Source organism: Elephas maximus, chromosome 27 (assembly GCF_024166365.1).
Source record: "Elephas maximus indicus isolate mEleMax1 chromosome 27, mEleMax1 primary haplotype, whole genome shotgun sequence".
Classification (NCBI taxonomy): Eukaryota; Metazoa; Chordata; class Mammalia; order Proboscidea; family Elephantidae; genus Elephas; species Elephas maximus.
The window spans coordinates 1689818-1703163 of NC_064845.1; positions in this window are offsets into that span (position 1 = coordinate 1689818).

Below are 13346 nucleotides of genomic sequence, written 5' to 3' on the forward strand. Positions count from 1 at the left end.
CTGACTCATAGTGACCCCAAGTGGTACAGAGTAGAACTGCCCCGTGAGGTTTTCTTGGCTGTGACAGTCACAGAAGCAGGTTGCCAGGCCTCTCTTGCGAGGCGCCTCTGGATGAATTTCAACCACCAAAATTTAGGTTAATCGTCGAGAGCAAACTCGTGCCCCCAGGGACCACTGGGTAGCGATGTAAAACAGACTTCTTACTAGGAATTCCAGTGAAAGGGTTTGCGGCAACATGAGGACAGGGTCCGTGTCTGTTTTATTCACCGTTGTATCCCGGGACCTAGCTCAGTGGCTGGCATATGGTAGTAATTCCATAAGTATTTGTGGGGTGCATGAGAAGGGGGGGAAGAGGCCATGTGCAACCCCCACTGTGAGGCTGTGAAGGGGGTTAGGTCTCCTTCCTCACAACTCCCAGGTAGACCACTGCCCTGGTCTCGGCCAGGGAGGCAGCTTCCCCCATTGTTTTCAAAGGTAAGGCATGAAGTCTGGGATCCTTCGGCCCAGCGTGTGGGGTCTCTGGCTGCCTGCCCTGGCCTGAGGCTCACCCTGAGGGAGGCGTGAGTGAGGCCCAGGCCCCAGCCTGCCAGTGGAGGCCGTGTCCGCCTCCGCAGCTGTCGCTGGGCCGCCCTGGGGTGAGGCTGGGTCCAGGCGGTGGGTGGCTCTGTGAGTGACAGATGCCGGCTCCTGTGTCAGAGGGAAGGCATGCGACCGAGGTCTCAGCCGCTGGCAGGGAGAGAGATGCCCCTGGACAGACGTCAGCTCTCGCCCTGCGGCACGGCGTTGGCAGCTTCCCTGCCCCATGCCAGCAGCTCCTCCGCCTGTCAGCCCTAGAGCCACGAGACTCGGTGCCAGAGGCTGGGGGCGGGGCGGGGGGGAACAGAGGCACAGACACACCTACAGGCAGAGGCAGGAATGGGGTGACCCAAAGCAAGGCAAAGATGTGGCGATGAGATGAAGGGCACCCACTGATGAGCTCGAGAAGCCTGCCCTGGTGGGCGTCCCAAACACCCCATCTCTGCTCTCACACACTACAGGGAAGCTGCTTGTCTGACCCCCAGAAGTCCCCAAGCTGTGAGGCCAGGCCCGCTGTCTTTGCTCTGGTCTCCGGCCCCGACCCACTGCCTGGCCCGGTAGAACCAGCCCATTAAGCGAGTCCCTCACCTGGACCCTACCCTGTTTGAGTCTTGAATTCCTGTCCTCTCAGGTCCCTGCCCCCTTCTCACCAGCCGCCATACCTTCTCCTATTTACTTTTCTGGAGAGGCGCGTGGGGCTGTCACCCATGTGGAGAGACACGTAGGGCACAGAGCTGGTAATCAGGTCCGTGTCTGGGACAGGGAGGTGGGGTGACCACAGGGACATGCCCACAGGCCTAGGAATGTGCCTCAGGCTTCCTGTCCCCAACCCCCTTGGATTAGGGACATTCCCAGGGACAGAAGCAGTCAGGCCAGGCAGCTGAGGGAATTCGTTCAGAGATGATGTTCGAAGCCCGGCAGCTGCCAAGCCTGGTTTGGGGGATCCCAGAAGGACCCAAGGGACCCTGAGGGTGTCACTACCCTTTTGGGGTATTTCCAGCCAGTCTGAGCTCAACGTGTGTGATGACGGCCCTGTCAAGCACTTCCTCCCATGCCATCCCTGGGCAGCTGCCAGGCACCTGCCCCATCACCCTGGCCTCTGTGAGAGACAGGCCAGCTTGGATTCCAGAAAGGGATGTCTAGTCTCAGCAGAGCTGCCCTCCCGGATGTGGGCTGACCAACCAGGCCGGGGTATAGGCTGCACCCCTGCCCCCTCCGTGCCCCCGCCTCTGTGAGGGGCAGAGGTCGGGGCTTGTGCTGGGTATGAGGCAGGACTGGCCAGGGGCTGAGCTAGCCTCCAGTGTTGTTCTTGGAGCCATCTCTTCTTGGGGGTCTCTTCTTGGGGACTGTCTGTCAGCCACACCCCCTCTCCTGCTGCACCCTCCTCCTGGGGGGTGCCAGGGGCCAGGAGCAGGGCTCAGCAAGGAGGGCAGTGGAGGGCGGGAGGGGTTGCCCAAGAAGAGAGGCTGGTTTAATGGAGATAATTGGGACTCCTGCATCCTCTGTCAATCCATCACATTTATAGCTTCACCCCAGACAGGAGACAAGGAGGAAATGACCAAAGCCAATCAGTCTCATCACTAAAACGTAATGGAGTAACCTCCCTGTGCGGTCCCTTCTCCTATAATGGAGTAACCTCCCTGTGCGGTCCCTTCTCCTATAATGGAGTAACCTCCCTGTGCGGTCCCTTCTCCTATAATGGAGTAACCTCCCTGTGCGGTCCCTTCTCCTATAATGGAGTAACCTCCCTGTGCGGTCCCTTCTCCTATAATGGAGTAACCTCCCTGTGCGGTCCCTTCTCCTATGGCATGGCCCACAGCTCTCGGGGGAGCCTGCTGGATTTCCAGTGGCTCAGGCCAAAAACCTTGGCGTCATCCTTGCTCCTCTCTGTCTCTCACACCCCACATCCAATCCGGCAGGATATCCTGCTGGCTCTGCCTGTGAAATACCGCACACCCAGGTTCAGCCACCCCTAGGTGCGAGCACGGCCACCTCTCTGGGCTGAGCATGCGATCCTGCCCAGCTTCCTATCGGTCTATTCTCAGTACAGCGTCAGAGGGGCCTGTCAGACCATGGCACTGCTCTTCCAGGACCTCCCCAACAGCCCCCATATGGAGGCCTCCATGACTGCCCCACCCCGCTGCTCCCCCCCAGCCCGTCCAGCCCTCGCCAGCCCTCTCCTCTCTGCCTCCCCTCCAGCCCCACCCTCTTCCCCCTGCAGTTTCCTGAGCCCACCCCCTGGGGACTGGAGTCTTGCAGGTTCCCTCTGCCTGCTGCTTCCTTCCCCCAGAGAGCCCATGGTCACCTCCTTCCTCCCTCAAGTCTTCTCTCAAATGTCGCCTTTGCAATGAGGCCTGCTGTGACCGTCCTTTTCTCTGCCCTTCCCTCAGCCACCGTTTTGATTTTAAAATCAGGTTTATTGAAATATAACTTATGTACAAGAATAAAATTCAACCTTTTTAGTGGCACAGTTTGATGAGTTTTGACATATCCCAGACCCAGCTGCCGTCGAGTCAATCGCAGCTCATGGTGACCTCGTGTGTTTCAGAGTGGAACTGTGCCCCACAGCGTTGTCAATGGCTGTGATCCTTTGGAAGCAATTGCCAGGACTTTCTTCCAAGGCATCTGGGAGGGTTTGAACTGCCAACCTTTCAGGTAGTAGCCAAGCACTTAACTGGGCCACCCAAAAAAACAAAACTCATTGCCACTGAGTTGATTCTAACTCCTTACGACCCCATAGCACAGAGTAGAACTGCCCCGTAGGGTTTCCAAAGAATGGCTGGAGGATCCGAGCTGCCAACCTTTTGGTTAGCAGCCAAGCTCTTAACCGCTGCGCCACCAGGGCTCCTAGAAGCGGCAGAACGAGCACGGTATCAAGATATAGAACATCCCTGGCACCCTCTTAGTCAGTCCCGCCCGTCTCCATCCTCACCACCTCTGATCTGATCTGTGCTGGTCCTGCACATTCCCTTTTTCTGAAGAGCAGACATAAATGGAATCACACAGCCTGTGGTCTTCGTGTCTGACTGCTTTCACTTAACTTAATGCGTCTGAGGGTCTTTCATGTTGCCTGTTTCCATAGCTTGTTCCTTTTTATTGCTGAGTAGCATTCCATTACATAAATGTACTAGAGTTTGTTTGGAGTCCTGGTGCAGTGGTTAAGAGTCCTGCTGCTAACCGGGAAGTTGGCAGCTCAAATCCACCTGCCGCTCCTTGGAAACCCTGTGGGCCAGTTTTACTCTGTCCTATAAGATTGCTAGGAGTCAGAATCAACTTGACTGCAACAGGTTTGGTTTTTGGTTTTATAGTTCGTTTATCCACTCAGCAGTCAATGGACATTTGAGCTATTGTGAATAAAGCTGCTATGACCATTTGCGTACAGGTGTCTGTGTGGACACATGATATTACCTTTTGGGTAAATACCTAGGAATTGAATCGCATGGTCATATGATAAGTGTAGGAGCCCCTGGGTGGCACAGTTGGTTAAGTGCCTGACTACTAACCGAAAGGTTGGTGGTTTGGACCCACCCAGAGGCACCTCAGTAGAAAGGCCCGGTAGTCTGTTTCCAAAAAGTTAAAACCAAAAAAACCAAACCCTGTGCCATTGAGTCGATTCCGACTCCTAGTGACCCTATAAGACAGAGTAGAGCTGCACCATAGGGTTTCCAAGGAGCACCTGGCAGATTCGAACTGCCTACCCCTTGGTTAGCAGCCGTGGCACTTAACCACTATGCCACCAAGGTTTCCTCCAAAAGGTTTTTTCTTTTTTTTTCCAAAAGGTTAGAGCCTTGAAAATCTTATGAGCGCAGTCGTACTCCGCCAGCGAGCGCAGTCGTACTCTGCGCACATGAGGTCACTGTGAGTTGGAATCGACTTGACGGCGATTGTTTTTGGATTTTTTATGCTCAGAGTCATACGAAGCTGTCAGAACGTTCCCCACGGTGGTGCCCCTTTTACATTCCCACCAGCAACGGCAGTTCAGTTGCTCTACAGCCACGCCAACACTTAGTATTGTCAGGTTTTTATTTTCCCTTTAATTTTAACCATTCCATTGGGTGTATCCTGCGATTTTAATTTTCACTTCCACAGTGACTAATGGTGCCGAGCATTTTTTCATGTGCTTATTGGCCGTTTTTATATCTTCTGGGGTGAGAGGTCTGCCACTGTTTTAAGAGCTCTAAACAAATCCTTCCACGGTGACATCATCATCATTTTGAGGAGAAGACTCTGCAGGGTGACAGCGCTGCTCAGCCACAGGCTGCCATGTGACCCGGGAAACTTACCTCGAGGCTCTGATCTCAGTTTCCTCATCTGCAAAGTGGGGATAATATTAACACCTACCTCCCTAGGGTGGTGTGAAGAGCACACAAGGTAGGACGTGAAGAACTGGGAGTAACACCCAGCACGGAGTAAGCACTTAATAAACGTCCACTGGGGCCCTGGTGGCGCAGTGGTTAAGCGCTACGGCTGCTAACCAAAAGCTCGGCAGTTGGAATCCACCAGGCGCTCCTTGGAAGCTCTATGGGGCAGTAACTGCTCTGCCCTGTAGGGTCACTGTGAATCAGAATCGTCTCCATGGCAACAGGTTTGGGTTTTTTCTTAGGATGATGGTGATGACTACGGAACCGCTGTGTGGCTTGTTCACGTGGCTTCCATCTCCCTCTTCAAGGCCTGTGTTTTCGTCTGTAACAGGCATGTGTCGATGTGTGTGTGGGGGGGGTGTGGGTGTGTGTGGGTGGGTGGGAGTGGGGGTGTGTGTGGGGGTATGTGGGTGTGGGGGTGGGGGTGGGGGTGTGTGTGAGTGGGCATGTGTGTGGGGGTGTGTGTGCATGTGTGTGGGGCGTGGGTGTGTGTGGGTGTATGCGGGTGCATGTGTGTGTGTGGTGTGCATGTGTGTGGGTGTATGTGTGCGTGTGTGGGTCTGTGTATGTGTGTGTGGTGTGCGTATGTGTGGGTGTATGTGTGCGTGTGTGGTGTGCGCGTGTGTGTGGGTGTATGTGTGCGTGTGTGCATGTGTGCGCGTGTGTACGTGTGCGTGTGTGGGTGTATGTGTACGTCTGTGCGTGTGTGTGTGGGTGTATGTGTGCGTGTGTGGGTGTATGTGTGCGTGTGTGGTGCGTGCGTGGTATGTGCGTGTGTGTGTGGTGTGCGTGTGGGTGTGTGTGTGGGTGTATGTGTGGGTGTATGTGTGCGTGTGTGGTGTGCGTGTGTGCGTATGTGTACGTGTGTGGTGTGCGTGTGTGTGCGGTGTGAGGGTGTTCTGTGATCTTTAACTCCTCCCACAGTGATGTCCACTGCTTTCCAGGCCTGCTCTGTTTACTGGCACACCCTCACAGGGCCCTTTCTCACCCAGGGCACCTGACGGCCACCCTGCCCATGGGACACTAGGGTTACACACAAGGCAGCTCCACCGCCACCCCGCAAAGAACGGCCTAGGGCCCACCTCCTCGGTCACCAGTGAGAAGGGCCAAGAGAGACTGCGGAAGAGCTGGGAAGGACAGCTGACACGAGGCAAGACCAGTGGACCTGGGAGGTTGGGAAAAGATGCGGCCTTGCAGGGACCCCCTGCCCCCAAGGCCGCCGGGCATGCTCTCTGGCCCCACCCCCACGCCCTTCCTCCAGCTCAACCCCACAGCGCTGAGTGGGCCAGACCCTCCGTCAGTGCCCCCCAACACATGCTGGAGGAAACCTGGGTCCTCAAGGGAAGTGTCTGGAGTCCTGAGCACCCCCTTGAGGGAGTAGGGGGCGGACACCAGGAGTGTTGGGGAATCAGTTCACACAAATCTGGGGCTGGTGCCAGGGTGCCATGAGGAGTGAAGAGGACGTGGTAAGAGCAGGGCATGGTGGCCCAGTGGGGCCCAGGCCAGTGGCAGGACGGGGTGGGGGACGACTGGGGAGCTGAGGGACTAGAAGTGCTGGGGTTCTGAAAGTTCCGGGAGAGCAGGGCAGGAAAACTAGGGGCACCACGGGGCCAGAGTGGGGGTGAGGGAGGTCAGAGGCAAGGAGTCAGGGCTCGGTCGGGGTGGGGCTGTGACTCTCTGGCCTCCCCACGCTCCGGCCACTCACTCCCACTAAGCATGCTCTTCACCCTCACTGTCACCTCCTAGACGCAGTCACCCCGCCCAGGCCCCAGCCCCCAGCCCCAGCCGGACTCGACTGGCACCCGGCCACCCCTGCCCTCCTCTCCCCAGGCCAGGCACCACCTTGGTGTGGCTCCCACCACCCACGGAGCCCCCCCAAGCCAATTTCTCTGCCCCTGTGAACACCAAAGCCCCAAGGAGAGAATCACCATGAAGGCAGGCGTCTGCCCCTACCCAGCCCTTCCTGCCACTTGACCAACCACCCTCTGCTTCTCCTGTGATGACGATGATGTCTGAAGGGGAAACATAAGCTGAGCAGTGGGGCCAGAGCCCAGCCAGCAGGGCTGATGCCTGGGACACCCCCAAGAGTGAGTGGCGTTCAGAGCCAGAGGGATCCCTTTCCCGGCCCCCTCCTTCCCACTCAGTGATGTCAGAGCCTACACACAGGACCTGCTGGCCATTCGTTAAGCAAACATGTACTGAGCACCCTATCAATTCTGGAGTTATGATAACGAGTGAAAACAGACATGGTCCTTGCCCTCATGCAGCCCACAGTCAAGTTGGGGAGACAGACAACCAGTAAACCCAGTCACTGTCGAGCTGACTCTGAGGCATGGTGACACCGTGTGTGTCAGGGTAGGCTGTGCTCCGTGGGGTTTTCAGTGGCTGAGTTTCTGGAAGTGGGTCACCAGGAGGTAGATTCGCAGCCAAGAGGGCTAACCATTTGCACTGCCCAGGGACTTCAGGGAGACATATTAATCCCAAAACCCCCAAAAAGTGCTGTTTATCTAATTACAAAACCATGAAGAAAAAGTACAAAGTGCAATGAGTAAGAACATATGGGTACAGGGCACAGGGACAATCCCTGTGATAACGTGCCATCTGAGTGACCTCGGCTGGGGGATTCCAGGCAGAAGGAGGAAGAGATGTGAGATCCTGAGATAGAAGGAACGTGGCCCATTCCTGGTGGAAGAGACGGTCCACGTGGCTGGACCCAAAGAATGTGTGTGTGGCAGGGGGTTGGGGGGAGTCCAGCCTGGACAGATCCAGGAAAGAAGTCTGGACATGGCCCTGAGGCCCCGGGGAGTCATTAAAGAAGTTTAGTGTTTTACATGCTTTTTGTCGTTGTTGTCGAGAATACACACAGCAAAGCACACCAATTTGACAGTTTCTACACGTACCATTTAGTGACACTGATTACACGCTTCAAGTTGTGCGACCATTTTCACCCTCCTTTTCCGAGTTGTTCCTCCCGTTAACATAAACTCACTGCCTCCTAAGCTTCCTATCTGACCTTTCAAGTTGCTGTTGTCAATTTGATCCCATACAGCTAGATCTTTAAAGGAACACAACACTCAAGGTAAATAAAATACTGTTTACTAATTAAGCTAAAGTATTTTTTTTTATTGTTTAGTTTACAGAAGACTTTAGGGGATGTATTTGATTTACGGTATAAAGATTATCGCAGGGCAATAGTCTGGGGGGTTCATCCAGCCTCAGTGTCTCCAGAAAACCTGGATTATGGTGCTGGTGGTGGGTTGCTAACTGGGCTTGTACTTCAGAAAGCTCCCTCCACCTGCTCTGAGGGTAAGATTTGTGGGGAACAAGAATGGTGAGGGGAAACTAGTCAGGAGTCCCCTGTGGGGTGAGACAATGGTGGCTTGGACCAGGATGGTAACAGTGGAGAGTAAGAAACCTGGAAGCTGTTTTAGGATGCAAAAATCATAGAGCACCCAAGAGCAGGTGAAGAGGCACCTCTGGTCTCTGGCTAGGACAGTGGAGAAGGTGCCACGAACAGCCTCCTCAGGTCACCCCCCAGCTGGCCCTCAGGCCTCCTACATCTCGGAAGATCCACTGGGGGCCTATTCTACCTAAGAATTCAATCTAGGTCCCATAGCCCCTGATCCTGCTTCCTATAGACATAGGACATGGACTCATAGTGATCCAGCTCTTAACCGCTGCACCACCAGGGCTCCACCCCAGATATACTAAATCATAATCTACATTTTAACAAGATCCCCAGGAATCCTTATGTATAATTTACGGGGAACTTGCTAGAAATGCAAATTCTCAGCAGGGAATTTGTCAGAACTCCTTAGAAAATTTTCAGAGGGGTTGGAACCAGAACAAACCTGTTCAAAGCCCTGCCTCTCACTGAGCTAAAGTCAGCCTTACCCCAGGAGACACGGGGGGCCCTTGTTGTAAAGCCCAGTCATCACCCTGTTGCCTTGGCCCTTGAGCCTCTCTGGATAAACAGCAACTCTGCAGGACAGAGAACTGCCTCGTAGCATTTTCTAGGCTGTAATCTTTACAAGGAGCCCTGGGGGTGAAGTGGTTAAGAGCTCAGACTGCTAAGCAGAAGGTCAGCAGTTTGAATCCACCAGCTGTTCTCTGGAAACCCTATGTGGCAGTTCTACTCTGTCCTATAGGGTTGCTATGAGTCAAAACTGACTTGATGGCAATGGGTTTTCGGTTTTTGGAATCTTTTTGGGAGCAGACTGCCAGATCTTTTCTCACATGGAGTTGCTGGTGGTTTTGAACCGTCAACCTTTCCGTTAGCAGCCAAGTGCTTAACCACTGTGCCACCAGGGCTCCTTAGTTACCACTCTACGCTCCCATTTTCCTCAAGATAATTTTATTTCAGAAGTGCCTTGACGCAGGGCCTTTGTTATATGACCACCGTGCTCCTCCCCGACAGAGCTCCTTAACTTCAAATCTCAGGAAGCACCAGTTGTATATTGCTTTCTTCCCTCTCAGAGGTTCTGGGCTCCATATGTAAATTGCTTTGTATACCAGGGATCTCAGGAAGAGGAAGCCTTAAATCTAGGCTCAAAACAGTTAATTAACTTCAAGTGGTGGGATCAAGGCTACCCACACACCCTACATTTTCATAACTAAGAACACCTTTCAAGTGACCTTCACAGGACACAGAAGATATTTCTTTTTAAACCATACCTGCCACCTGTGGACCATAGAGGTTGACTGTGCCAACATTTAAATCCTCCCTGATGGCTCCCAGCACCCTGAGGAGGCATATTTGGGGAGCAGATCGCCAACAAGACCCCCCATCCTCAACTTCTACATGGGCTTCGGTGTGAGTGGTTTTCATGAAGGAAAAAAGGAAAATTTCCAGGTGGAAATCTCCCAAATGTGCCTCCCCAATCACCCTGTCACCAGATTGTTCTAAGCAAAGACTTTCTCATAAATTATCTTTGCCTTTGGCTGCTCACACACAAAGGTCACATAGTTGTCTGCCTCTGATATCACACACGAGGCTGGGAAGTGCTTTCTGAGGTTCCCACAGTTGGAAACTCCAGAGGAACTCCAACCAAGAAAGGGGAGATGGGGTCATGATGAAGAGAGAAAGGAAGGAACATTCTACAGAAAGGAAATGAAAGAGAAAGAGGGAGAGACCCAGAGAGCAAGAGACAGAAAGGGGACTCTCTACCTAGGTCATCTTGCTCCTTTTTCTCCCTTTTGCCACCGGTCTTTCAAATACCAGCAGAGTCACCCATGATGGACAGGTTTCGGTGGAGCTTCTGGACTAAGACAGACTAGGAAGAAAAGCCTGGAGATATATTTCTAAAAATTAGCCAACGAAAACCTCGTAGATCACAACAGAATATTGTCCAATACGGTGCTGGAAGATGAGATCCTAGGTCAGAAGGCACCACACAATAGCTGCAAGGATGGACTAAACCACTCCGATGATCATGAAGATCGTGCAGGACTAGGCAACATTTCCTTCTGTTATACACAAGGTCGCCGTGAGTCGGACTTGATGGCAACTAACAATAACAACAACTCTAAGCAGCATTCTCTTCAGTGTTCTCCCTACCATCACATCCAAGTGAACAGATCATTAAAATGGTCAGCTAAGAGCAACAGCACACCAGTATCAATATGCACACCCAGCACCCAAGTGTCCACTGAAAGGAGCCGGGGCTCCTTGGAGAACTGGCTGATTTGGGGCTGGAGCAGGGAAAATACAAGGTAAGATGGGAACATTATGTTGTGCAAGAAAGTAAGGAAATGCTCAAGGAATTGATGGAGATGTGTCAAAAGACACAGGAGCCAGTCGGAATGGGACAACCAGTTAGGTTTCGAAGGAATGACAGAATAGAAAGCATCGGTGGATGAATACTAGTGGGTGAAGCTCTGATGAGGAACAGAGTCTCAAAGTATCCCCCCACAATTATTTACTGATTAGAAAATACTGTTTCCACAGTAGGGCAACTTAGTGGACATCACCCAAACCAAGCAATCAAAGATAACATCTCCAATAAATGGAAGATTGGACATCTATCTACATGCCTTTTGATGTGATGCTCCTCGTGAGGACAGCATCCCCTTCGTAGCAATGTGGCCAAAAATGCATAACCTGACTAACGACAAGGAAACACTGACTGACTGACTGACTGATACCATCGAGTCGACTCCGACTCCTAGCGACCCTGTCGGACAGAGCAGAACTGCCCCATACGGCTTTCAAGGAGTGGCTGGTGGATTCAAACTGCTGACCTTGTAGTTGGCAGCTAAACACTTAACCACTGCACTGCCCTATACTCTTCAAAAAGGTCAAGATCACAAAACACAAAGAAAGACTGAGGAACGCTTCCAGATTAAAGGAGACAAAAAGGATATGACAACTAAATGAGATGGGGGACCCTGGAACAGAAAATAAAATGGGCATAAAAGAGACATGATTGCAACTGATGAAATTTGAATATGGACTGTGGGTTAGATAACATTAGCATTATATCAATGCTAAATTTTCTGAGTTTGATAATTATACTGTGATTTTGTAAGAGAATATGTTGTTAGGTGCCGCCAAGTCGGTTCTGACTCACAGAGACCCCATGTGCAACAGAACGAAACGCTGCCTGGTCCTGCGCCATCCTCACAATTGTTATTACGCTCGAGCCCACTGTTGCAGCCACTGTGTCAATCCATCTCACTGAGGGTCTTCCTTTTTTTCACTGACCCTCTACTTTACCAAGCATGATGTCCTTCTCCAGGGACTGGTCCCTCCTGATAACATGTCCAAAGTAGGTGAGACGAAGTCTCACCATCCTTGCTTCTAAGGAGCATTCTGGCTATACTTCTTCCAAGACAGATTTGTTTGTTCTTCTGGCAGTCCATGGTGTATTCAATATTCTTTGCCAACGCTGTTAATTTTAAGGTGTCAGCTCTTCTTGGGTATTCCTTATTCATTGTCCAGCTTTCACATACATATGAGGCGACTGAAAACACCAAGGCTTGGGTCAGGGCGCACCTTAGTCTTCAAAGTGATGTCTTCATTTTTTAAAGAATATGCTTGTTCTTAAATACACACACAGAAAACACACGGTGTCTTCAGCATACTCTCAGATGATTCAGAACAAAATGTGTGTCTGTGTGTGCGTGTGTGTATACAGATACACATATAAACATGCTTATACATACATACACACAGAATAAGAAGAGAATAATGGAATAAATGGGCGAAGTGTAAAAAAAAAAAAGAAAAACTTAAACAACCTGTAAATCTGCATAGAGTACGTGAGAATTTCTTGAAACTTTCTGGTGAGCTTGAAATTATGTTAAAATAAAATTTACAAAAATACTAATAACGGCCAGCAGGTAGGTAGAGCTACCTCTGTGTAGGCACCGTTCTGTGCAGAACGCTTTACATGTATGAGCTCATCTGATGTTTACAACAGTCCTGCAAGGTACTATCAAATCGTCACTTTTATTTTAAAGATGGGGAAATTGAGGCACAGAATAGCGACAACTTGCCTGGCTCTCCCACTCGGTAAGGGGGCAGGGCTAGGTTTGATCCCCAGAGCCTGGCTCCAGAGCCTGCGAATTGGCCAGTGTGCTGTGCAGCCTCATCAGCCGAGCTGAGGCTGAGACAGGCGCTCACAGAGGCAGACGGACAAGCACACCCTCACACATAAGCACACACAGTAGGGCTGCCTGGTGCGCAATGGCTGTAGACTGAGAATCAAAGTCATCCTCAGAGGGAGCACAGAGAAAGAGAGCCTCACAGAATGTAGAAGGAAGTGCAGTTTGGTGCCTTCGGATTTGGGGGCCTGAGAGGCAGAGGAGTGGGGGCAGGACAAAGACCCTCCCACCCTGAAGGTCTCCCGTAGCCTCTGCCCAGTCCCATTGGTCTTACCCGTCCCCCTCCCTAGAGCTCCAAGCTTCTGTTTCTCCCTTCCTCCAGATCTTCTCTGCCGCCCACCCCCGTGCCTACAAGCTCAGAAATGGAGGTTTCTGGCCTTGGTCTCTGGTGAACAGCGGCCAGGGCCTTAGAGGAAAGAGGGCAGGCCCAGCTGGAGCAGTGGTCCGAAAGGTGGAGTTGGGGAGGAAGACTGAAAACTGATGGTCCCGGGGAAAGAAAAGACAAGGTGAGGAGAGGGCAGGGGCCAGCCGCTGCGGTGTGCCCAGTGATAAGCACGTGGTATGCCAGCTCCAGGGACAGGGGTCACTGTGGGAACAGGCCAGGGGTGGGGGTGGCCATCCTCCTTGGCGCTTTGCCAGGAGGGACTGTGGGAGGCCTGGTCCCCGCCACCCCCAAGAACGCAGAGGTGTGGGCAGAGACAAGGTCTCAAAGCCAGGGGCTGAGGGTCAGGGGTGCCTGGTCTGGCTGGGGGTAGGGGCAGGGCAGGGAGAAGTAGAGTGGACCCCCACCACTGCCCTCCCTGC